Source organism: Hylobates moloch, unplaced genomic scaffold, assembly GCF_009828535.3.
Source record: "Hylobates moloch isolate HMO894 unplaced genomic scaffold, HMol_V3 SCAFFOLD_15, whole genome shotgun sequence".
NCBI lineage: Eukaryota > Metazoa > Chordata > Mammalia > Primates > Hylobatidae > Hylobates > Hylobates moloch.
In genome coordinates, this window is record NW_026652290.1 from 10683707 (window position 1) to 10698442 (window position 14736).

At 45.0% G+C, this 14736-nt stretch overlaps 1 pseudogene; it reads left to right on the top strand.

Annotated features, from left to right (window-relative positions):
• The first annotated feature begins 11820 nt into the window (after positions 1–11820).
• Positions 11821–12867, top strand: LOC116483810 (26S proteasome non-ATPase regulatory subunit 7-like; annotated as a pseudogene).
• The last annotated feature ends 1869 nt before the right edge of the window (positions 12868–14736 follow it).

The window sequence follows — 14736 nt, forward strand, 5'->3', positions numbered from 1 at the left end:
CTGCCCAGCCCACCTGGCCAGACCTCCCTCTGGGCCAGAACAGAGGATCGTGAGGACAGTGTGAGGAAGCTGCCCTTAGGCTAGTCGGGGTTTGACCCCAGTGATCCCCAGGCCCCACTGGGCACACGTGGACTTACTCCTCTGAACCTTAAAGGCAGTGCTTGTTATCGGCATCAACATCTGTTCCCCTTCCAGCAAATACATGTCCCACAGGCGCAGGGTGAGCCCGAGACAGATCTGTGGGGAAAGTAGGCATGGGATGACCTGGCCCTTCCAGGCTGGGGCTGGTGGCTCGAGCTAGCCCGTTGGGGCTTCAGTGACCCTCCCCATGAGGGTCACCCGACCCCTCCAGGAGGCTGGGTCAGACAAGGTCTTGCAGCTTCTTATGGGGGGCACTCATTTCAGTGGAGAGAGGGGCTTCCCCAGGGGCCCCTGGACTTGAGGCTCCCCTGAGCCCTCCCAAGTCGGTCCTGACCCAGTCTGTCCATGAGGCTGGGCCTGAGCCCCGCCCTCTGCCCTGAGATGAGCCGTCTTGGGCAGAGGGTCTTGCTTGTGTGTCCTGTGGGGATCTGCCTGAGCCTCCTGTGGGCTGGAGGTGAGTTGGACCCCCGGCCTGGGGAAGCAGGACACTGCAGGGCAAGGAGGGTCCCTGAGCCAGGGTCTCCCTGTGCCTTCTTACCCCATCATTCAGCATCCGGAGAAGCCAGCTGAACGAGGAACCCTGTGTGCATAGACCTTCCTTGTCCTAATGGGAGGAACAGAGGTGCTCAGGGCCCCCTGGGCTGCCCTAAAAACCTCCCTCTTCCAGGGCCCTCTGAAGATCCTTCCCCAAGTGCAGAACACTGGCCAGTGTCCCGGGCTCCCCGCAACATCTTCCCCTTCCGGCACTCCTGGTGGACACACTGCTCTTAGCCCTGCTCTGAGGGAGCTGGGCCCCCATCCCTGTGCCTCTGTCTCCTCCAGGGCTGGAAAGGAAACCCAACTCCCAGCCTGTGGGGAACCCGACATCCCAGGTCAGGCCCTGGCTGGGACCCAGCCTGTCACCAGCCCCACGAGGGGCTCCAGCCCCCCCTGCTCCTCCAGCCCCCCAAGATGCAGGGCCTCTGGGGAAGAGCCGAGGGGACCATAAACTCACCAGATGCCACATGGTCTCGGGTTGTGACGTGGGTACCACATGCTCCTGATGGTCTTGGAGCCCCTGGACTGTCCCACCATTTGGGCTGTGGAACCCTGAGAAGCCCTCAGCCCATCATGAAATCAGAGCCCTCTCCCAAGTTGTGGAGCCATCAGCTGGAAGAGCTGGGCAGCTGCAGAGCCCCCCAAACCCCAAGGCCTCCCACCCTTCCATCTGGTAACCCCACCATGTGGCCTTGGCACTGGGGAGGAGGGGTGGGAACATCCCCTGGAGCCTGGCTGGAGGTTCTCCTGGAGGTCTCCTGGGCCAGGGTGCAAAAAGGGCAAGCCTGACTTTGAGGCCACGACAGGGGGCGGCCAGAACAGGGTGGGTGCTGGGCTTCGTGGTCGTCTCCTGGAAGTGGCGTTGGGCCAAGGGACATGGGATGGGGAGATGCTGCCATCTGGGCTTGGCTGGCCCGTTTGTGGGTACCAAGGGAAGCTAGAGCCTGGGCAGCTGAAGGGCAGGAGGACTCTCAGGGAGGGGAGAGTCAGCTGCACAGAATCAGAGCCGGAGGGCGTGGCTCCATGATACCGAGGGCGGCCACGGGGAGGATGCGATGCCCTCTGCTGATGAAGATGAAAGGTGTCTGACTTGGGCTCTGGGGGTCAGCCCTGGGCTCCTGTGGGACCCTCAGGAGAGACATCCTAAAGGCTCCCAACAAGCTGGTGACACAAGGAAGGTGTCTTCACTGAAAGCCGAGATCACCTGGCCAGGGTGGCTCTCCCTGGGTCTGACTGCGTGAGGCAGAGACATCCTAAAGATTCTTTCTTCTTTCTTTCCTTTCTTTTTAAAGCAAAGCATAACCTTTTAGATCCAAGTTACTGAAAACTTCTTTATGCAAGTTTAATTTACACTTCTCTTTCAAATTGTGTCTTTATTGGGACCATCAATTCTTTTTTTTTTTTTCTGAGACAGAGTCTCTCTCTGTCACCTAGGCTGGAGTGCTGTAGTGTGATCTCGGCTCACTGCAACCTCCTGGGTTCGGGTGATTCTCTTGCCTCAGCCTCCCGAGTAGCTGGGACTCCAGACATGTGCCACCATGCCTGGATAATTTTTTGTATTTTTAGTAGAGACAGGGTTTCACCATGTTGTCCAAGCTGGTCTCAAACTCCTGGCCTCTGGTGATCCACCTGCCTCGGCCTCTCAAAGTGCTGGGATTACAGGCATGAGCCAGCATGCCTGGCTGCCTCTTGTCCTCTTAAATGCTCTCTTCTTATTCCACTAGATCTTTCCTTTCTACTTGGCAAGGCTGCAATCCCTTGATGCCCTCCATGCTCTACAGGGTTGCTGGAAAAAAATGGCACTGCCTTGTAGTCAGATGGCTTCCAACATTACCTGAACCCTCAGGAGTCTTGCTATTTCCTACTCCACAAGGCAGCTTTAAAACTTTTCCCAAATATCTTACAGCCCCTTGAATAACTCCAGCCTCTCCTAACTCTCAATTTAAAAATCATACATCTTGCTTCATGGAAAAAATAATAGTCAGGTGGTACCACCCCAAGATGTTATTCCTCCCACCTCTCAACTTACCTCTCAGAGAAAACACTCTTCCACCTCTGCTCCTGTATCAGATGCAATAACTCTCCCTCTACCTGTCCTCTATCAATTGCCCATCCACTATGTAAAATTTTCCATCTCCACTGACTCCTTCCCCTCTGATGGCAGCTGAGAAATGTCTCAAAATCTGCCTGCTTCTCTATTCTCACTGCCATGACTTCAGATAAAGGCCTGCCCACCACTTAACTTGAACTACTACGGCAGCCTCATCATCTGTCTCCCTACTGCCAGTTTTCTCTACTTGAGTCCATTTTCCTCACCTGTTCCAGAATGAGTTTCCTAATGACAAAGCTAAGTTTATCACTTCCTGTTTAAAAATCTCCCCTCACTCTAGCATTCCATTCACCAAATCCACTTACTTTCTCCACTGCGTCAACTTCTATCCAGATCTCACCCCCTGTATATTACCTCTTCTATCTCCATCATGGTAGCAAAAATCTTTCAAAGCTCACCAGTGATCCACTAATTGCCAAATCCAAAGGGCTGTCTTCAGTTTGCATCCTATTTGACATCTCCACAGCATCTTCCACGTCTGACAACTCCCTGCTCCTAAGAAACTCTTCTTTGACTTCAGTGGTTCCATTCAGTCCTGGCTCCCCTACCACCTCAGATCATTCCTTCTCGGTCTCTCAATAGCTCTGGCTTCTCCAGTCAGTATGGACTCTCCAGTGCTCTTTCCTTAGTCTCCTTTTGATCTGACTTTTCACACTCACTTAGTGAATGCATTCAGTACCATCATTTCAAGTATTCATTTCATGCCATTCACCCTTAAACTTTATTTCAAACTCCAGCCTCTCTTTGCAACTCCAGACTCATTTATAATAGCTCCTGGACCTATTCACTAATGTCCTATTTATTACCTAGATTTATATGTCCAAGGAAAAAATCCTTGCTGTTTTTCTCCATAAATCTATGTTGTACTCTGCTTGATGACATCATCTACTTCATCTCCCAAGCTAGAAGTTTCAATGTTCCCATCCTCTAAACCCCCACAAACCAATACATCAATAAACGCTGAGAAATATCTCAAAATCTGCCTGCTTCCCTATTCTCACTGCCACAATCTCAGATAAAGGCCTGCCCACCACTTACTTGAACTACTGCGGCAGCCTCATCATCTGTCTCTACTGTCAGTTTTCTTTACTTGAGTCCATTTTCCTCACCTGCTCCAGAATGAGTTTCCTAATGACAAAGCTAAGCCTATCACTTCCTGCTTAAAAACCTCTCATGACTGCCTAAAACAGAATACTATCCAAACCCAAAGTTAGGCATACAAGTACCTTTGCATTTAGGCCTGTCTCTCACACCACACACACAAACACACACACACACTTACTTTGCCTAACTACACCAACCCACCAATACTCACTTCCCTCTTGCCACAATGAACTCCTCACTACGGTCAAACCCCCCCGAGCACTTATCTGATCCCACCCCCTTTTCATAGGCTATTCCCTCCACCTGGAGTCAGGTAAATGCAGCTCAAATGTCACCTGAGTGAAGCTGGCCCCCCCCCCCTTGCCCTAGACTGGCTGTTGCTCTGTTCTCAGTGTAAACTGTTCACATCTGTGTACAGCATTTATCATGATTTTTTTTTACACATCTGTGCATTATTATGTATACATCTTCCATTATCTGTGAGAAGCTCCTAGAAGGCAGGGACCATGATTTACACATCTTAGTAAGTACCTAGCTTATTACCTGGTACTCATCATTTTTTGTTTGGCTGGTTGGTTTTGTTTTACATATATACAGTATATTCCATCAGTTATGCACTTGGTAACAGTCGGCTATGATACCAGTGCTGGATGTGAGATCATAATGTTGAAAAGCAACAATTCAAATGGATGAATAAACCAATGGAAACTCATAAACCCGAGTTTTAAAGCACAGCTCTGGCCTAGATGTACTCCAGGGCTTAAAGACTATATACTGCCCATGTACTCAAACATTTGCCTGAGAACATCTATAGCTAAAGCTAAATAAAAAAGATTCCTCATAATCACTAATTCTCAATAAATCCTTTGACATGGGCAGGAAATATTAGTGTTTAACATTAGAGGAAACTAAAATTCAACCATTAAATGACTAACTCAAAATCATGAAATCAAGCACAAAGCTCAGACTAAAATTCTGAAACCTCCAGCTCTCAGATCCATTATATTGACCATTTACATATAAGTCAGCAATATCTCCAACTAATTAAAAAGTATTTTGAAGGCCGGGCACGGTGGCTTAAGCCTGTAATCCCAGCACTTTGGGAAGCTGAGGCAGGCGGATAACTTGAGGTCAGGAGTTCAAGACCAGCCTGGCCAACGTGGTGAAACCCCGTCTCTACTAAAAATACCAAAAAAATTAGCTGGGCAAAGTGGCACACGCCTGTATTCCCAGCTACTAGGGAGGCTGAGGCAGGAGAATCGCTTGAACCCGGGAGGCGGAGTTTGCAGTGAGCTGAGATGGTGCCACTGCACTCCAGCCTGTGTAACACAGCAAAACTCTGTCTCAAAAAAAAAAAAGAGTATTTTGAAAAGTAGAAAGGCAATTGGAATTGCTATATTGACATGCAATATTGAAGTATACATTTAAAAAAAAACAAGATAAAGAATCAAAGTAACATTTGGTAAAAACTAAAAATCTGCTTCTTCTTATCCCTTAATTTTTCTCCAAAAAAATAAAGAAATGGAAAAAGAAACAAAAAAACTAACATTTCAAACCTTGAAGGATTTATTGCTATACAAATTACATCTTATTGGCCAGGTGTGGTGGCTCATGCCTGTAATCCAAACACTTTGGGAGGCCAAGGTGAGTGGATCATTTGAGCCCAGGAGTTCAAGGCCAGCCTGGGCAACATAGTGAGACCCTGTCTCTACAAAAAATACAAAAATTAGCCAGGCATGGTGGCATGCATCTGTAGTCCCAGCTACTCGGGAGGCTGAGGTGGGAGGATCACTTGAGCCCAAGAGGTCAAGGCTGCAATGAGCCAAGATCATGCCATTGCACTCCAGCCTGAGCAATAAAGTGAGAACCTGTCTCAAAAAAACTGAAAATGGGCCGGGTGCAGTGGCTCACACCTATAATCCCAGCACTTTGGGAGGCCTAGGAGGGAGGGTCACCTGAGGTCAGGAGTTTGAGACAAGCCTGGCCAATTAAAAATACAAAAATTAGCTGGGCATGGTGGCAGGCACCTGTAACCCCAGCTACTCAGGAGGCTGAGGCAGGAGAAACACTTGAACCTGGGAGGCGGAGGTTGCAGTGAGCTGAAATCACGCCACTGCACTCCAGCCTGGGTGACAAGAGCAAAGCTCTGTCTCAAAAAAAAAAAAAATTTGAAAATGAAAAATAATTTTAAAGCAAATTACACCATATTCACAAATTGTATCTAAGTTCCAACTTATCAAAAGTTTCATACCATTTATGAGAATTGAAAATTTAAATTACTAGAATTGAAAAATAAGTAAAGCAACATCTTTGGCTTAGGCTTAGAGTAATTACAGTGTGCCTATCAGTTATATAAATTATTTCAAAGGTAACCCAGGTGACGGACATTGCAGTGAGCTGAGATCGCACCACTGCACTCCAGCCCGGGCCACAGAGCAAGACTGTCTCAAAAAAATAAATAATTTCAAAGGTAAAAAAGAAGTAAATTGGGTGACTCTTGCTTATAGCTACAATCTATATTTGGATCATGTCTTTTATTAAACTCACCCATGTTGTCTTTTTTTAAACTTCTTTTTGGACAGCTACAAAATGGGCTTACCTACCCTACAGTGAGCAAACACAACCAGCCACAAGTATTAAAAGGTCTGGGAAAAAAAGGAGTCACAACTGCCAAGCAAAGAATACACTTCATTCATATCACACTCCTTGCCAAACAAAACAAACGTTCTTGGAAGTTGTGTAAAATCCATTTTGTTCAATCAAATCATATTTTAAATATATTGTGGGTCATTAAAGAAAACTGGAAATGTCGACAAATTAAAAAGGATTACAGGTGCACGTTTTCTCTGGCTTACACGTGTGGATGTTTTGACAGGAGCCTTCCCTGACTCTACCCGTAGCTCAGTGTGTGCTTTAGAAACAAATCTCAGTTTATTTTCTGGCCCGGCCCTACCATTTCCGCACCATTTCCATGGTCATTTCACAGAGGAAGATGCTGAGGCTTAAATGAGGTGAAATCACTGACCTAGGTTCTTAGGGGACAGTGACAGCTGGGCCTGAACACTGCACAAATTATTAACACCATGCATTCCACTAAGCTGCAGCCTGACCACTGTGGAGAGGCTCATGGACTTTAATGTGCCTTTTCTATCTTATTTTGACTCATCTTAAAATATTAAAGACAAAAATAGCCGTGCAATGATCAGAAAAGCTGTTCACATTTACTTATGTCGTTCTCTTGAACACTTAAAAATAATTAACTCAGAAACACAGGGTAGCATCCTACATGCGGCGGTGCTGGGCTAGGGCCTCTCCAAGCGGCCTATGACTTTCTGCAAACCAACCAGCGCCCTGGTTCTGTCCCCGCAAATCCAGCTGATTGTTCTGAGACTCTTTTCTGGAACGGAATTGAAAACTCTAGCGGCGCCGTTCCTAGCAGTCCCGTTCCTAGCAGACCCCTCCTCCGCCCGCCGAGGCCCAGGCCCAGGCCGCGCTCCTACCTTGTCCAGGACACAGATTTCCTCTCCCAGTCGCAAATCCTTGGGTCAGACTCCTGGACCACGTCAGACCGATCAAACCGGCTGATCAAACTTTACTTAGAACTTTCCCAAGCGTCCCGGCCTGGATCGCGCTCTGCCTGCCGGGGACACCACAGCGGGCAGCGCCGGGACCCCTGGAGGGCGCGCCCCCCAGGCCCGGAGAACAGGCCCAGGGCCTGAGGGCGACGCCCCTTCCCGAACGGGCCCGCAAGTGCAGGGCGGCAGCCACCGGCGCAAAATTCCACTCAAGAACCTGGTGGGAGGGGCGGGGGAAGGAAATTCGGAAAAAACGAGAACCTGGCACCACCACACGCAAGCTTTCCGCTCGGCCGCTGCCGCCAACGCCGCCGCCACCGCCGTCCCTGCCAAATGGTTTCAAATCCTCGCGGGCCGCTGAGTCGCCGCCCCCCAGCAGCCCTGGGGCAGGGACTTTCGCGCTCGCATTTCCCCGCCCCCTACTCCACCCCTCTAGCCTGCGGTGCGGTTGCCATGGCGACGTTCCCGGCAGCGGCTACCACTGGTGCCCCAGGCTGGGGGCGGAGACTTCCGCGCGGGCATTTCTCCGCCCACAGGCGTTGGCGTGCGCTTGGCCCCGTTGCCATGGCAACGCTCCTGCTGGCCTAGCAGCGGCCAGACTCGCACCCCAGCTTGCGGGCCCCTTGGCGGGTCCCAAGTCGAAGCTTCCGGGATAACCCGACCACAGTTTGAATGCTGCTGCCCTCCCGCATCCCGCGCAGAGTCGCTTATGATCACCTTAGGGGCCGTGGCGAAAGAATAAGGGCACAGAAAATGGGGCGGCTGGAGGATGTTCACAGAAGGGGTGATCTGTTATGTGGACAGACATCAGAGTTGAATGAGTCTCAAGTGAAAATTTCCTCACTCTCTGATATATCAAAACCCAAGTCAAATTCTTTAAAAGTTCTTTTTAAAACCTATCCCACTGGAAGTAAACACCAACAGCTCTTCCTTGTCTCAAAGACAAATCATGCTGAGGAAAATAAAGGGTACAGAATGCTTTTAAGAATGTTTAGTTTTCAAAAGCATACTTGAACATGTTTATAACTAGGGAATGATCTATAATCCAGATCATTAGTACTGAGAATCAAGGATGCAAAATCAAGCATGCAATTACAGGAATTTAACCAGTCAGTTAATACATTCAAGATAGATAAACTGGCCGGGCGCGGTGGCTCACGTCTGTAATCCCAGTACTTTGGGAGGCTAAGGCGGGCGGATCAGGCGGTCAGGAGATCGAGACCATCTGGGCTAACACGGTGAAACCCTGTCTCTCCTAAAAATACAAAAAGTTAGCCAGGCGTGGTGGCACACGCCTGTAATCCCAGTTATCGGGAGTCTGAAGCAGGAAAATTGCTTGAACCCAGGAAGCAGAGGTTGCAGTAAGCCGAGATTGTGGCACTGCACTCTAGCCTGGGCGACAGAGGAAGACTATGTCAAAGAAAGAAAGAAAGAAAGAAAGAAAGAAAGAAAGAAAGAAAGAAAGAAAGAAAGAAAGAAAGGAGGGAGGGAGGGAGGGAGGGAGGGAGGGAGGGAGGGAGGGAGGGAGGGAAGGAAGGAAGGAAGGAAGGAAGGAAGGAAGGAAGGAAGGAAGGAAGGAAGGAAGAAAGAAAGAAAGAAAGAAAGAAAGAAAGAAAGAAAGAAAGAAAAACTACCCTACTCCAGCCTCAGGAGGACGAAGATATTGGTCAAAGAAACAAAATTTAAGTTAGATGGGAGGAATAAGTCTAAGAGATCTATTGTACAACGTGGTGAACACAGTAAATGACAATGTATTGTGTTCTTGAAAATTGCTAAAAGAGTACATCTTAAGTGTTCTCATCACAAAATTTATAAGTATGTGAAGCAACACTTATGTTAATTAGTTTGATTTAGTCATTTCACAATGTTGTGCATAATAAATATATGCAATTTTTAGAATCATAAACTGCATTGCTGAAAGAATATGAAATGAATTTGACAAATGGTGTCTAAATGAACATGAAAAAAATAGAAGATAAATAAATAGAAGATAAATCAAAGAAAAATGTAACAAGCTCAAGCTCATCTCAGAGGAAATAACTATAGCAGAAAAATATAACTGAAAATTAAAAATGTCTTTAAATATTTCCTCTACTTAGGTGAAAATAAGGTGAATAGATCTCCCTACTTTTAAGAACAAGCTGATTGTCATTTTTTTCATTTATATATATCATTTTCATTTATATATTTTTCATCCATATATACACACACATGCAAATAAAAATAAGATATGCATATAGTTTTATTATTTATGTTATGCGTATATAACATGAAAGGGATACCAGCTTGAGCCTGAGCTGTGTTCACCTTAGAACTCAAGCCTACATGTCATGTTTAGATGACTGGTAGGCAAGTTTCACTTGGAAACTCCTTACCTGAGAACCAAGGAACCTCCTAGGAAGTAAGTCATCCTGGCTGAGCACGGTGGCTCATGCCTGTAATCCCAGCACTTTGGGAGGCTGAGGCAGGTGGATCATGAGGTCAGGAGTTCAAGACCAGCCTGGCCAATATGGTGAAACCCCGTCTCTACTGAAAATACAAAAATTAGCAGGCGTGGTGGTGGACGCCCGTGGTCCCAGCTACTCAGGAGGCTGAGGCAGGAGAATCGCTTGAACCCAGGAGGCGGAGGTTGCAGTGAGCCAAGATTATGCCACTGCACTCTAGCCTGGGTAACAGAGCGAGACTCTATCTCAAAAAAAAAAAAGAAAAAGTAAGTCATCCTAAAGAGATCTGGTTCAAGGGCAATATGCAAAATTGAAGGGGAAAGTGATGATGCATGAAGCAAAGTATTGGCCATGAGTTGCCCTTCATGTAGCATCTTCCTCTTTGTATAAGAGAGTGATTCCTAATCTTACAGTATGAAGAGCTTCCTTTGAGAATTTTCTTTTTTCTTTTTTTAGAGGCAGAGCCTGGCTCTGTCACCTAGGCTGGAGTGCAGTGGCTTGATCATAGCTCACTACAGCCTCCAACTCCTGAGCTCAAGCAATCCTCCCACCTCAGCCTCCCAAGTAGCTCAGTCAGAGACAGAGCACTATGATAGGGTAGTTCCATCATATACAGAGCACCTATGTGACTCACCCTGGGGACCTCTACAAATATTTGGGAAGAAATTGCTGAACTCAGAGCCTATTCAGGAACCTCAAGGATGAAGCCAGATAAATATTCTCTAGTCGGCCAGGTGTAGTGGCTCACACCTGTAATCCCAGCACTTTGGGAGGCCGAGGCGGGCGGATCATGAGGTCAGGAGATCGAGACCCTCCTGGCAAACACGGTGAAACCCCGTCTCTACTAAAAATACAAACAAAAAATTAGACTCCGTCTCAAAAAAAAAGGTATATAAATCATGTTTTGGGATAGAGAGGAAATAAAGAAAACACTGTGCTGTGATTATAAAGTCAGTATAGGAAATATATACAGAACCTTGTTTTACCTTTGATAAAAAGAGAGTGATGTTGAAACATTATTTCTATTGAAAATATTGTTTCCTAACAGCTACAAATGACTTAAATGAAAGTAGGTTTGTTTCAAAAACAAATGACATCTTATCTCAATTTTTAAAAATCAAATGGTGACATTGTTGATAATGGTAGTATAAAGAGGACCCTAAAAAAATTGTTTTTCTTTCCTCTGTGGGAAGATAATTGTGCTATACTTCCCATGTTGAAAGAGATCTGCTTATTTTCAAAATATAAACTTAAGAATTAGTCTAGATGACATTGAACAATGTGAATTCAATTATTCTCTACAAAAAAAATCAATAGGAAAATGTGAGCTTTTATTAATTAGAAAGATAATAATTATTCATCTGTAATTTGAACTAACCTGCATCTTGAAGGATTAAATCTGATGATCTGTATACATATATATATATATATATATATTTTTTTTTTTTTTTTTTTTTTTTTTTTTTTTTTTTTTTTTGAGACAGAGTTTTGCTCTTGTTGCCCAGGCTGGTGTGCAATGGCATGCTTACTGCAAACTCCACCTCCCAGCTTCAAGCGATTCTCCTACCTCAGCCTCCCCAGTAGCTGGAATTACAGGCATGTGCCACCACACCTGACTAATTTTTTGTGTTTTTAGTAGAGACAGGGTTTCTCCATGTTGGCCGGGCTGGTCTCGAACTCCCGACCTCAGGTGATCCGCCCGCCTTGGCCTCCCAAAGTGCTGGGATTACAGGCGTGAGCTACCGTGCCCGGCCAATCTGTATAATTTAAACTCTTGCTCCATAAAATTAAAGTAACTATAGTAGGAGACCTAGAGATTACCTTTGTTTGTTTAAGCCACTGTTATTTGGGTTTTTGTTTTGCAAAGTCAAATGTAAACCTGAGGGAAGAAGAGCCAGAGCCGGGCCTGATGGAGTCCCAGGGAAATCGCTACCACTGCCAGTGTTTGCAGGTCGCAGGGAGCCAGGCCTGGGCGAGGTGTGTCTCAGTACCAGAGCTGGCAGTACAGAAGGTGGTGGGCCACCCCCGGTGCTGCTCAGCGTAGCGTGGTGGATCATTTCAACCGAATCGGCAAGGTTGGAAACCAGAAGCGCATTGTTGGTGTGTTTTGGGGGTCATGGCAAAAGAAAGCAATTGATGTATCGAACAGTTTTGCAGTTCCTTTTGATGAAGATGACAAAGACAATTCTATGTGGTTTTTAGACCACAATTATTTGGAAAACATGTGTGGAATATTTAAGAAAGTCAATGCCAGAGAAGGAATAGTTGGCTGGTACCACACAGGCCCGAATATACACAAGAATGACATTACCATCAATGAACTCATGAAAAGATACTATCGTAACTCAGTATTGATCATTATTGATGTGAATCCAAAGGACCTAGGGCTGCCTACAGAAGCGTACATTTCAGTGGAAGAAGTCCATGATGATGGAACTCCAACCTTGAAAACATTTGAACACGTGACCAGTGAAATTGGAGCAGAGTAAGCTGAGGAAGTTGAAGTTAAACACTTGTTACGAGACATCAAAGACACAACAGTGGGCACTCTGTCCCAGCAGATCACAAACCAGGTCCGTGGTTTGAAGGGACTGAACTCCAAGCTTCTGGATATCAGGAGCTACCTGGAAAAAGTAGCCACAGGCAAGCTGCCCATCAACCACCAGATCATCTACGAGCTGCAGGACGTCTTCAACCTGCTGCCAGACATCAGCCTGCAGGAGCCTGTTAAAGCCTTTTACCTGAGGACCAACGACCAGATGGTGGTAGTGTACTTGGCCTCACTGATCCATTCTGTAGTCACCCTGCACAACCTCATCAGCAACAAGATTGCCAACCAGGATGGAGACAAGAAAGAAGGGCAGGAGAAAAAAGAGAGCAAAAAGATAGAAAAGCTGACAAGGGGAAAGATAAAGATAAGGAAAAGAGTGATGTAAAGAAAGAGGAGAAAAAGTAAAACGTGTATTAAATAGCTTTTTTATGCCTGTAATCCAAACATTTTGGGAGGCCGAAGCAAGTGGATGACCCAAGGTCGGGAGTTCGAGACCAGCCTGACCAACATGGAGAAACCCCGTCTCTACTAAAAATACAAAATTCGCTGGGCATGGTGGCACATGCCTGTAATCCAGCTATGCAGGAGGGTGAGGCAGGAGAATCGCTTGAAACTGGGAGGTGGAGGTTGAATTGAGCCGAGATCATACCATCGTACTCCAGCCTGGGCAACAAGGGCGAAATTCTGTCTCAAAAAGATAAATAAGTAAAATTAAAAAATAAAAATAAAAAGTTTTCATGGTTTCAAAGTTTCATTTCCCTTATAAGGAAATTGAAAAATACTGGAAAGTTTAAAGGAGAAAAACATTATGTGTAATCCTGCCATTAAGTAATAACTACTATTAACATTTGTATATATTTACTCAAATTTTTATATCTATATTATCATTTTTAATATCTACTTATTATATCATCATGTGGATATGACAATTTTCTTAATTACTCTCCTGTGGTTACCAATTTTTGCCCTTATAAATAATGTTGCAATAAATGCCTTTGAATATATACATCTTGGTTGAAATTTTAGCTCTCTCCATAAAAGATATTCTTATGGGCATTATAAAAGCATTAAGGCTTTTGATCAGTACTGCCAAATCGCTCACTCGAAGTATTTTGCAAATTTGCAACTTCACTCAGTGGTCTGTGCGAATGACTGTCTCACATTAATGGTTTTTTAGATCTATGCTAATTGTATGTTAAAAAAAAGCATCTCTTTTTACTTTGCATTTTTCACTATTACAGAAGTTGAAATATTTAAATATCTCTATTAGTCTGTTATTCTTCTGCAAAGTATCTCTTTTGTCCTTTATTTTCGTGGAATTTTTTATATAGTTATATAGATATATTAGACAGATATAAGTATCTTCCATATTTTTATTGTTTCAAAATTAGCAATATGCATAAGCTAACATTCAAAGCAGTCAAATTTCCATGATTCAACATTTTGCATTATTAAGATACTCTGTATCATTAGAGTGAAAAATGTAAATGACTTTTAGCTATCCAGATGGAAAACAATTTGTAAATACCAATAATTGTAATTATATAAACACATTAGAGACAAATATGAAAACAATCCTGTACCTGGTAAATTCCTTAAATTGAATGGTAAGTAATGCAGAACTTTCCATTTACAGACCACAGGAGTACAGATTATACCACAAATGAATGCATTATAGGCCGGGCGCAGCAACTCACGTCTGTAATCCCAACACGGTGGGAGGCTGAGGCAGGCAGATTACTTGAGCTCAGGAGTTTCAGACCAGCCTAGGCAACATAGCGAGACCCTGTCTCTATTTTTTTAGTTAAATAAATAAATAAATACAGTATAAAGATTGCAGAAACTAAGAATGACGAGGCATATTTTCTTTTCTTCACTATTAAGAGTCACTGCCTTTAACACAGTGACTTTGGAGTTCTTCCTTATGCTAGAACTAAGCAATATTCACCATTTCATTCCTCCTTCTGCTGCTTATTCTATCTTAGCCTCTTGGGGCAATTCATGCTATAGGATATTAACAGAGATAAACTGGCTACTCTTTCTCCCTTCCCTTCAGTGATATACATATTGCCATAATGCCCTAGCCAGTATCCATAAAAACTAGCAACCTAGGGTACTTCCTAGCCTTGCATATACAACAATCTTTTCTACCAACTTGTTTCAGGAGTAGGCTGTAAAACGCCAACTTTAGAATGCAAATATTTCCAGGAAGCCACTGGGAAAAAACGTAGCTTAACTAGCAGTATAAACATGGTATGAAAGACATCATTCTGA